The 12526-nt window shown below is 45.0% G+C and overlaps 1 pseudogene; it reads right to left on the bottom strand.

Annotated features, from left to right (window-relative positions):
- Positions 1 to 11497: 11497 nt before the first annotated feature.
- Positions 11498 to 12142, bottom strand: LOC129550061 (transcription factor GATA-6 pseudogene; annotated as a pseudogene).
- Between the last annotated feature and the right edge of the window lie 384 nt (positions 12143 to 12526).

Raw genomic sequence — 12526 nt, 5'->3', positions numbered from 1 at the left:
AGTAACAGGCAAATTTGGCACGGAATGAAGCAGGGCAAAGGCTGATAGAGTTTTGCCAAGAAACACATTCATCACAGCAAACACCCTCTTCCAACAACACAAGAGAAGACTCTACACATGGACATCACCAGATGGTCAACACCAAAATCAGACTGATTATATTCTTTGCAGCCAAAAATGGAGAAGCTCTATACAATCAGCAAAAACAAGACCAGGAGTTGACTGTGGCTCAGATCATGAAGTCCTTATTGCCAAATTCAGACTTAAATTTAAGGAAGTGGGGAAAACCATTAGATCATTCAGGTATGACCTAAGTCAAATCCCTTATGATTAAACAGTAAAAGTGAGAAATAGATTTAAGGGACTAGCTCTGATAGAGTGCCTGATGAACTATGGACAGAGGTTCATGACATTGTACAGGAGATAGGGACCAAGACCATCCCCAAGGAAAAGAAATACAAAAAGCAAAATGGCTGTCTGAGGAGGCCTTACAAATAGCTGTGAAAAGAAGAGAAGTGAAAAGCAAAGGAGAAAAGGAAAGATATACCCATTTGAATGCAGAGTTCCAAAGAATAGGAAGGAGAGATAAGAAAACCTTCCTCAGTGATCAATGCAAAGAAATAGAGGAAAACAATAGAATGGGAAAGACTAGAGATCTCTTCAAGAAAATTAGAGATACCAAGGGAACATTTCATGCAAAGATGGGCTCAGTAAAGGACAGAAATAGTATGGACCTAACAGAAGCAGAAGATATTAAGAGGAGGTGGCAAGAATATACAGAAGAACTGAACAAAAAAGATCTTCATGACCCAGATAATCACGATGGTGTGTTCATTAACCTAGAACGAGACATCTTGGAATGTGAAGTCAAGTGGGCCTTAGAGAGCATCACTACGAACAAAGCTAGTGGAGGTGATGGAATTCCAGTTGAGCTATTTCAAATCCTGAAAGATGATGCTGTGAAAGTGCTGCACTCAATATGCCAGCAAATTTGGAAAACTCAGCAGTGGCCACAGGACTGGAAAAGGTCAGTCTTCATTCGAATCCCAAAGAAAGGCAATGCCAAAGAATGCTCAAACTACCACACAATTGCACTCATCTCACACGCTAGTAAAGTCATGCTCAAAATTCTCCAAGCCAGGCTTCAGCAATATGTGAACCATGAACTTCCAGATGTTCAAGCTGGTTTTAGAAAAGGCAGAGGAACCAGAGATCAAATTGCCAACATCTGCTGGATCATTGAAAAGCAAGAGAGTTCCAGACAAACATCTATTTCTGCTTTATTGACTATGCCAAAACCTTTGACTCTGTGGATCACAAGAAAATGTGGAAAAATCTGAAAGAGATGGAAATACCAGACCTCTGACATGCCTCTTGAGAAACCTGTATGCAAGTCAGGACTCAACAGTTAGAACTGGCCATGGAACAACAGACTGGTTCCAAAGAGGAAAAGGAATACGTCAAGGCTGCAAATCATCACCCTGCTTATTTAACTTATATGCAGAGTACATCATGAGAAATGCTGGGCTGGATGAAGCACAATCTGGAATCAAGTATACCGGGAGAAATATCAATAACCTCAGATATGCAGATGACACCACCCTTATGGCAGAAAATGAAGAGGAACTAAAGAGCCTCTTGATGAAACTGAAAGAGGAGAGTGAAAAAGTTGGCTTAAAGCTCAACATTCAGAAAACAAAGATCATGGAATCTGGTCCCATCACTTCCTGGCAAATATATGGGGAAACAGTGGCTGATTTTATTTTTTTGGGCTCCAAAATCACTGCAGATGGTGACCGCAGCCATGAAATTAAAAGATGCTTACTTCTTGGAAGGAAAGTTATGACCAACCTAGACTGCATGTTAAAAAGCAGAGACATTACTTTGTCAACAAAGGTCTGTCTAGTCAAGGCTATGGTTTTTCCAGTGGTCATGTATGGATGTGAGAGTTGGACTATAAAGAAAGCCGAGTGCTGAAGAATTGATGCTTTTGAACTGTGGTGTTGGAGAAGACTCTTGAGAGTCCCTTGGACTGCAAGGAGATCCAACCAGTCCATTCTAAAGGGGATCAGTCCTGGGTGTTCATTGGAAGGACTGATGTTGAAGCTGAAACTCCAATTCTTTGGCTACCTGATGTGAAGAGCTGACTCACTTGAAAAGACCCTGATGCTGGGAAAGATTGAGGGCAGGAGGAGAAGGGGATGACAGAGGATGAGATGGTTGGATGGCATCACTGACTCAATGGACATGGGTTTGGGTAAACTCCGAAGATTGGTGATGGACGGGGAGACCTGGCGTGCTGCAGTTCATGGGGTCACAAAGAGTCGGACACGACTGAGCGACCGAACTGAAGTATATCTAACTGTAAGGATGGATACTATAAAATTCTTGAGAAAAATATAAACAGGACATGATTTGACATAAATTACAGCAAATTCTTTGTAGATCCATATCTTAGGATAATGAACAATAACCTACAAACCTAAAAAGGGACTGATTAGCTTCAAAAGCACTTGAATACCATGGGAAATAAAGAATGAAACACGAACATAAGGAATTATCTCCAAAATATACAAACAGCCCCTGCCACTCAATATCAAAAATACATACACCACGAGAAAAAAAAATGGTACAAAGTTTGAATGAAAGTGGAGGGTTCAAATGACAGGATAAAAACAGAAGAAACAACAAAAGATGCTGACTCTATTCCCCTCAGGTCTTGGTGACCGGGGCTGCTGTCACATCTCTGAAGCCTGGGCAGGCTTGTTTCAAAGGATGGACTGTCATGGGGCTGACAGAGCCGGGGAGGGTGTGCCAGCCAATGAGCCCTGCCCCATGGCCCTGGTGAGCCTGTTTTCTTCACAGGCCCACAACCTCCAGATCCAGGAGGGTCCTCCTGCAGTGAAACTATGCCTACTGCACCCAGAGGACGTGGAGCCTCTGGGCTGGAAGAGCTCTGAAAAGCCCCGTGGGCTCCTGTCTCCTGGGGGTGGAGTCCCACCTCCAGCCTCCTTCCTAAGGGTTGCCCAAGCTCTGGGTGAAAGCACGCTCCACAAACTGGTGTTGCAGGAACTAGGATGTGTTCAGGAGACAGGGGTAAGGAAGGAAGAATAATGGGACACAGGCCTTAAGTGATTCTTCTGGCACTTTCCATTCTGACAGTCCAGGAACCGTACTTTCCCCAAGGCTCTGGTTCCCCCAGTAACCAGAGTTGGGTATAAAGACATGCTGCCACCTTGTGGCCGTTTCCCATAACAACAACTTTGAAACCATTGTTCGTGGCACTTAATATTCCCAAGGCCTTCAGGGCTGTAAGTAAAAAATACCTGCCCTCAAGTAATGTCCTGCTGCTGCTGCTGCTGCTGCTAAGTCACTTCAGTCGTGTCCGACTCTGTGCAATCCCATAGATGGCAGCCTACCAGGCTCCCCTGTCCCTGGGATTCTCCAGGCAAGAACACTGGAGTGGGTTGCCATTTCCTTCTCCAATGCATGAAAGTGAAAAGTGAAAGTGAAGTCGCTCAGTCGTGTCCAGACTCTTCGCGATCCCATGGACTGCAGCCTACCAGGCTCCTCCACCCATGGGATTTTACAGGCAAGAGTACTGGAGTGGGGTGCCATTGCCTTCTCCGAAGAAATGACCTAGGGGAGGTCATTGGAAAAATATTCAAAACAGGGAAGATGTTTTGAATATTTATTCAAGAAGCCAACTTGAATAAGTAAGTTTAACTCTCGCTGTTTAAAAACACACATGAAAAGATGTCAACATCACTAAATATGAGAGAAAGGCAAATCAAAACTTCAATGACGTATCACCTCACACTGATGAGAATGGCCATAGGCAGAAATTCTACAACAATAAATGCTGGAGGGGGTGTAGAGACAAGGAAGCCCTCCTGCACTGTTGATCACAATGTACATAGGTTCATCCAGTAGGAAGAACAGAATGGAGGTTCGTGAAAACTAACACAGAAGTACTTTAGGACCCAGGAATCACACACCTGGGTATAAGTTCAGAGAAAATAAAAACTGTAAAAGACACCCCTGCAGCGTTGTCCCACAAGTTGCAACAGCCAAGTCTGGGAAGCAATCTAATTGCAGAAATTTCAGATGAATGGATACACGATGGGGTATGTATACACAATGGAATATTTCTCAACCATTAAGAAGTAGGAAATAATGCCAAGTCCAGTCACAGAAAAGAAAGTTGAGATGATTATTTGAAGTGAAGTAAGGGAAACAGGGACAGACAAGCATCATATGATATCCCTTCTAGATGTAATCTAAACTGGATGAAAATGAACTTCTTAAAGAGACACAGCCTCACAGACTTAGAAAAGAAACAACTGCTCACCAACATAGAAAGCTATGGGTGAGGGAGAATGAGCTGCTTCAGACTAATATATGCACACTGCTGCTGCTGCTGCTAAGTCACTTCGGTCGTGTCCAACTCTGTGCGACCCCATAGACGGCAGCTCACCAGGCTCCCCCGTCCCTGGGATTCTCCAGGCAAGAACACTATTTATAAAGTCACCAGGACCTACTGTGTAGCACAAGGAAACACACACAACACTGTGTGATTACCTGCACAACCCCCCCCCCCCGAAAAATAATGTATATACATCCATGAAGTGAATCAAGTTATCCTGGATTGAAAAGAAAGAAAAAAAATAACGACCAACATGATTGTAATTCACCTATTTACTCCAGTTCAAATTATAGGTTAAAAACATCAAAAGAAAAGTAAAAAGAAACACTGACTCTGTTCCCCTCAGGTCATAGTGACCTAGGCTGTGGTCACATCCCTGGAGCCTGCCTGGCTTGTGTCCCGAGGCTGGAGTGTCCTGGGGCTGAGGGAAGTGGGAGCATGTGGCAGGCAGTGTGCCTCCACAACGGACCTGGAGTGCCTTTGCCCTCTGCAGAGCCTGCAGATACAGGCGCGAGAAATTAAGAGTTTAGAATTAACACATACACATTAATATATATCAAAGAGATGATCTCAAAAGGAACTATTGAAAAGCAGAGGGAAGTTTATTGAACACACTGTCACTTAAATGCAAAAAAGAACTTGAAAGAGTATAGATAAACGTCTATATATAACTAAATTGAATTCCTGTACACTGGAAACAAATACCACATCAGAAATCAACTCTATTCCAATATAAAACAGCAAGGAAATTACAGTAAAAAACAAACAAACAAAAAACCAACCCCCAAAACCGTGTGACATAAGGAAGTGCTGCCACCTTGTGGCCATTTTCTGTAATTACATGAAGAGTTGTGCCGCTGGGAATGTAATATTCACAAGGATTCAAGCTCTGTGAGAAAAATACAGGTACACTTGAGGGATATCTTAGGAGTGGTCATTGAAAAGGAATTCAAAGCAAGGCAGGTGTCCAAGTGGCCAATTTCAGGTGGTAAGTTTAACTCATACCCTTTAAAAGAATCACTTTAAAAGATGTCACCATTGCTAAATATTAAAGAAATGCAAATCAAAACTCCAATGAGGTATTTCCTCACATGATTCACAATCACCATTGTCCAAAAGTTGACAAACAAAAATTCTAGAAAAACTGGAAAAAAGGGAACCCTCCTACACTGTTAGTGAAAAGGTAAGTTAGTAACAGGAACTATGGAGAATGGTGTGCAGATTTTTAAAGAAATGATAAAAAGAATGAAATTGGAACAGTCCCCGATGCATACACAAAAACCAACTCCAAATAGAGTAAAGACCTAAATAAAAAGATGGATACAATCAAAGTCTTGAAGACAAGAGCAGAACACGCTTTGACATAAAAAGGCAGCAAGTCATTTTCTGACCCATCTCTTAAAAAAATGAAGAATAAAACAAAAATAAATGGGACATGGCAGAAAGTGAAGAGGAACTCAAAGGCCTCTTGATGAAAGTGAAAGAGGAGAGTGAAAAGGTTGGCTTGAAGCTCAACACTCAGAAAACAAAGATCATGGCATCTGGTCCCATCACTTCATGGGAAATGGAGAAACAGTGGAAACAGTGTCAGACTTTATTTTTTTGGGCTCCAAAATCACTGCGGATGCTGATTGCAGCCATGAAATTAAAAGACGCTTACCCCTTGGAAGGAAAGTTATGACCAGCCTAGATAGCATATTAAAAAGCAGAGACATTACTTTGCCAACAAAGGTCCATCTAATCAAGGCTATGGTTTTTCCCGTGGTCATGTATGGATGTGAGAGTTGGACTGTGAAGAAAACTGATCGCTGAAGAATTGATGCTTTTGAACTGTGGTGCTGGAGAAGACTCTTGAGAGTCCCTTGGACTGCAAGGAGATCCAACCAGTCCATTCTAAAGGAGATCAATCCTGGGTGTTCATTGGAAGGACTTATGCTAAAGCTGAAACTCCAATACTTTGGCCACCTCATGCGACGAGTTGACTCACTGGAAAAGAGTCTGATGCTAGGGGGGATTGGGGGCGGGAGGAGACGGGGACGACAGAGAATGGGATGGCTGGATGGCATCACCGACTTGATGGACATGAGTTTGGGTGAACTCTGGGAGTTGGTGATGGACAGGGAGGCCTGGCATGCTGTGGTTCATGGGGTGGCAGAGAGTCAGACACGACTGAGTGACTGAACTGAACTGAATGTGAGAGTTGGACTGTGAAGAAAGCTGATCGCCAAAGAATTGATGCTTTTGAACTGTGGTGCTGGAGAAGACTCTTGAGAGTCCCTTGGACTGCAAGGAGATCCAACAAGTCCATTCTAAAGGAGATCAATCCTGGGTGTTCATTGGAAGGACTGATGCTAAAGCTGAAACTCCAATACTTTGGCCACATCATGCGACGAGTTGACTCACTGGAAAAGACTCTGATGCTGGGAAGGATTGGGGGCGGGAGGAGAAGGGGACGACAGAGAATGAGATGGCTGGATGGCATCACCGACTCGATGGACATGAGTTTGAGTGAACTCTGGGAGTTGGTGATGGACAGGGAGGCCTGGCGTGCTGTGATTCATGGGGTCGCAAAGAGCTGGACACGACTGAGTGACTGAACTGAACTGAATTACCCTTAAAAGTGTTGTAACAGCAGAGGAAACCATAAGCACAACAAAAAGACAGCTCTCTTAATGAAACTAATATTGGTAAATAAAGACACCAACAAGGAATTTATCTCCAAGATGTACAAACAGCTTATGCACCTCAGTATCAAAGAAACAACCCAATCAAATAGGGGCACAAGATTTAAATGGACATTTGTCTGAAGAAGACATAGAGGTGGCCAGGAAGCACATGAAAAGATGCTCACCACCTGCAAGTATTAGAGAACTGTGAATCAGAAATACAATGTGGTATCACCTCACATAGGTCAGAATGATCAGCATAAAAAAATCTACAACAATAAATGCTGGAGAGGATATAGAGGAAAAAGAACCCTCCTCCCCGTTGGTGGGAATAAAAATAGGAAATCCATGAAGGAGAACAGAACAAGGGTTCATTAAAAACTAAACGGAGAAGTACCATAGGACCCGGCAATCCCACTCCTGGGCATAGATTCAGAGAAAAACATTATTTTAAAAGACAGGTCCATGTGATGTTCATGACAGCACCATGTACAACAGCCAAGACATGGAAGCAACTTAAGCGGATAAGGACAGATGAGTGGGTAAACAGGATGGGGTGCACGCATGCACACCACACACCCAGTGCCGTATCACTCACCATACTAAGGGTGACAGCGCCATGCCCAGCGACAAGGAAGGAAGTAGAGACGATCACAGTAAGTGACGTGAGGCAAAGACAAGTATCATGTGATATCACTTAGTGCTGAATTCTAACAACGGATACAAATGACCTTCTTTACCAAACAGAAACGCCTAACAACATAGCAAAGCACCTTATAGTTACCAAAAGGGAAAGGTGGTGGGCGATGAGAAATGAGCAGGTGCTGATGAACACACACACCACTCTATAAATAATCATCGAGGTCCCCTATGCAACCCTGCATAATAAACCATACGGGAAGAGAACCCAAAAAAGGACATGAACCCGTCTATGCATAAGTGACCCATGCTGCTGTCCACCTAAAGCAAAAAACAAAAACACCATACAATACTGTAAGTCTCCTATACACCAATACAAAATACAAATTACAAAGAGTGAATGTCAACTCTGTTCCCCTCAGGCCTTGGTGACCTGGGCTGCTGTCACATCCCTGAAGCCTGGGCAGGCTTGTTTCCCAAGGATGGACTGTCACGGGGCTGACAGAGCTGCGGAGGGTGTACCAGCCAATGAGCCCTGCCCCATGGACCTGGTGAGCCTCTTCCCCTCTGCATCAGCCCACAACCTCCAGATGCAGGCACATCCTCCTACAGTGAAACTACGGCTACTGCACCCAAAGGATGTGAGGCTCTGGGCCGGAAGAGCTTTGAAAAGCCCCGTGGGCTCCATGTTTCCTGGTGGTGGGGTTTCTACGTCCAGCCTCCTTCCTTAGAGTCGCCCTACCTATGGATGAAAGCACCCTCCCCAGAGTGGTATTGCAAGAATTGGGATTTGTCCAGGGGACAGGGGTAAGGAAGGAAGAAGGAATGGGACACAAGCCTTAAGTGCTTCTTCTGGCACTTTCCACTCTAACTGACAGTCCAGAAACAGGATTTTCCCAAGACTCTGGTGGTTCCCCCAGTAACCAGAATTGGGCGTAAAGACATGCTGCCGCCTTGTGGCCATTTCCCATAACAACAACTTTGAAACCATCGCTCATGGGGACTTAACATTCACAAGGCCTGAGGGGCTGTAAGTAAAAAAATACCTGCCCTCACTCCAGTACTCTTGCCTGGAAAATTCCATGGACGGAGGAGCCTGGTAGGCTGCAGTCCATGAGGTCGCTAAGAGTAGGACACGACTGAGCGACTTCACTTTCACTTTTCACTTTCATGCATTGGAGAAGGAAATGGCAACCCACTCCAGTGTTCTTGCCTGGAGAATCCCAGGGACGGGGAAGCCTGGTGGGCTGCCGTCTATGGGATTGCACAGAGTCGGACACAACTGAAGCGACTTAGCAGCAGCAGCAGCCCTCAAGAAACGTCCTAGAGGAGGTCATTGGAAAAATACTAAAGCAAGGAAATCATTCAAGAAGCCAGTTTGAGTAAGTTTAACTCACACTGTTTTAAAAAATCACATGCAAAGATGCTAACATCACTAAACATGGGAGAAGTGCAAATCAAAACTTCAACAAGGTATCACCTCACACTAGTCACAATGGCCATAAGCAGAAACTCTACAAACAGTAAATCCTGGAGAGGGTGTAGAGCAAAGGGAACCCTCCTACACTGATGCTGGGAATGGAAATTGGGAGCAGTCACTGTGGAGGACATGGGGCAGGTTCCTTAGCATGAAAATGAGATTGAAATTAGATGATTCCCTAACACCATACACAAAAATAAACTTGCAAGTAGATTAAAGGTCTAAATAAAAGGATAGATACAGTGGAACTCTTGAGGGAAAAAAGCAGAACACACTTTGACATGAAATGCAGGAAGATCTCTTTTGATCCACCTCTAAGAATCAGGACATAAAACACAAAAATAAACAAGTGGGACCTAATAGATGTTAAAAGCATTTGCACAACAAAGGAAAGCATCAGTGAAAGAAAAGAAGACAACCAAGAATGGGAAAGATTAGTTTAAATGAAGATAGCCACAGGGACCTTATCTCTACATGGACAAACAACTTGTATAGCTCAATATCAAAAACCAAACAATCCAATAAAAAACTGGCCAAAGATCTAAATGCATGTTTCTCCACAGAAGTCATGGAGATGGCCATAAAGTACAAGAAAAGATTCTAGCATCATTAGCTCTTTGAGAGAGGCAAGTCAGTTGTCTAATGAGGTATCACTTCACATTTATCAGAGTGACCATCTCAAAAACTCTACAACAGTAAATTCTGCAGAAGGTGTGGAGAGAAGAAAACCCTCCCACTGTGGGTGGGAATGTAAATGGGTACATCCACTAGGGAGAACATTACGGAGGTTCTCCATAATAACATAACATAACATAACATAACATAACATAACATAACATAACATAACATAACATAACATAACACTATGGAGGTTTTCCAACTAAACATCAAAACTAAACAGAGAAGTACCAAGTGACCCAGCAATTCTATACCTAGGCATAGATCCAGAGAAAACCAAAAATTTTAAAAGACACCTGCACCCCAGTGGTCATGGCAGCACTAGGTACAATAGCAAAAACAGGGAAGCAACTTAAGTGTACAAGAACAGATGAATGGATACAGAAGATGTGGTACACACACAACGCAACATTACTCAGAAATAAAGAGGGATGCTGCTGCTGCTGCTGCTGCTGCTGCTAAGTCACTTCAGTCGTGTCGAACTCTGTGTGACCCCATAGACGGAAGCCCACCAGGCTCCCCCTTCCCTGGGATTCTCCAGGCAAGAACACTGGAGTGGGTTGCCATTTCCTTCTCCAATGTGTGAAAGTGAAAAGTGAAAGTGAAGTCGCTCAGTTGTGTCCGACCCTTAGTGACCCCACGGACTGCAGCCCACCAGGCTCCTCCATCCATGGGATTTTCTAGGCAATAGTACTGGAGTGGCTTGCCATTGCCTTCTCTGAAAGAGGGATGAGACAATGCCATTTCCAGTCATAGGGAAGAAATCTGAGATGACCGTACTAAGTGAAGTGAGACAGGGAAAGACAGGTGTCATAGGACATCATTTCTGGCGGAACCTAAAAATGGATACAAATGAACTTTTCACAAAAGAGAATCAGCCTCAGAAACTTAAAAAAGAAACTTCTGGTTACCAAAGAAGAAAGGTGAGGGGGCAGAGAGCAATTAGGTGGTTCAGATTAATATATGTACCATAAAAAACATGCTGAAGGGATCTTGCTGCTAAGCTGCTAAGTCACTTCAGTCGTGTCCGACTCTGTGTGACCCCATAGAGGGAAGCCCACCAGGCTCCCCCGTCCCTGGGATTCTCCAGGCAAGAACACTGGAGTGGGTTGCCGTTTCCTTCTCCAAAGGGGGCTGTGGAAAAGGGGCGGAGAAATTCTGGAATAACCAAAACAGATCAGAAGAAGCACATGATTTGGGGCAATACACATAAAACTTTGGTTTAAAAATCTCTTTCGATATTCCACGGCAGGCAAGGCCCAGGGTGTAGTTCCAGTTTCTGCACGTGGCACGATGGACATCCAATTCCCTGGCCCACCCAGAGATCAGCTGCCTGGAAGCGGCCACCATGGCCAGGGACGCTGTGGGGTGCCCCGGTCCTTCCCTGGAGAGGCGGTCCCTCTTCTCCCTGGGTCTTTGAGACAGGGCCCCGGGGGTAAGGCAGAGCAAGCCTCTCGGGAGAGTCATCTCTTTCAAATAAAGGCACAGAAGTCATGTATCAGAGGAAGATGTCTGTCAGCATCCTCGGCCCAGTCCGGACGCTTGCCAAGAGGATCCGTGAAGGCGGTCCCGCGGGCCGGCAGCGTCGTCCTCTGTCCCTGCGGCAGCTCAGGCCGGGGCCAGGGCGCACCAGGAATCCTGCCTCACCGACGGCGTGACTTCGGCCGGCGAGGCCAGGCTGACGCCGATGTACAGCCCGTTTTGACCTGAGTACTTGAGCTCGCTGTTCTCGGGGTTGGCGCTGTCCCCGGCACCAGACATCACCGAGCTGCCTGCCCCTGAGGCTGCCGGTTGTGTGGTGGGGGAAGTATTTTTGCTGCAGTCATCTGTGTTAGAAGAGGTGGAAGTTGGAGTCATGGGAACAGAATTATTGTTATTACCAGAGCAAGCTTTTGACTTATTTACGTTCTTCGGTTTTCGTTTCCTGGTTTGAATTCCCTCTTTTTTCATAGCAAGCGGTCGAGGCACCCCATGGAGCTTCATGTAGAGTCCACAAGCATTGCACACAGGCTCGCTCTCTGCGTTTCTGCGCCACAAAGTGGTGGTCGTGGTGTGACAGTTGGCACAGGACAATCCAAGCCGCCGGGAGGAAGGTACGCGCTTCTGCGGCTTGATGAGGGGCCGGCTGAGGCCATTCATCTTGCTGTAGAGACCGCGGGCGTTGCACAGGTAGTGGCCGGTGCCGTCGCGCAACCACAGCGGCGTCTGGATGGAGCCGCAGTTCACGCACTCGCGGCTCTCGGGCAGGTCCATAGTCACAAACCTGAAAGGGCTGTCAATGACACCCGCCCTCAAGAAATGTCCTGGGGTAAATCATCAGAAAAGAATTCCAAACAGGGCCAACTTTCAGGAAAGCAGATTCAAGAAGTTATTGTACACACAAGGTGTACAATAGCAAATAACAAAAGCACATAACAAAACACAAAGCACATGAAAACATACTCCACATCAGTAATTATTAAGTCAATGCCAATCAAAACTACAGTGAAGTATCACCTCACACTGGTCACAATGGCCGTCATTGAAAAGATCTACAAAGAATAAATACTGCAGAGGATGTACAGAAAAGTGACCTTGGAAAGGGGATCCTATGGTCTTGGTGGGAATGTAATTGGTGAAACCACTATTGAAAACAGC

This window comes from Moschus berezovskii, chromosome 21, assembly GCF_049115385.1.
Source record: "Moschus berezovskii isolate FMDL1 chromosome 21, NW_MosBer_1.0, whole genome shotgun sequence".
NCBI lineage: Eukaryota > Metazoa > Chordata > Mammalia > Artiodactyla > Moschidae > Moschus > Moschus berezovskii.
Note: the sequence above shows the minus strand (reverse complement) of the source record. Positions and strands in the feature narration are given on the sequence as shown.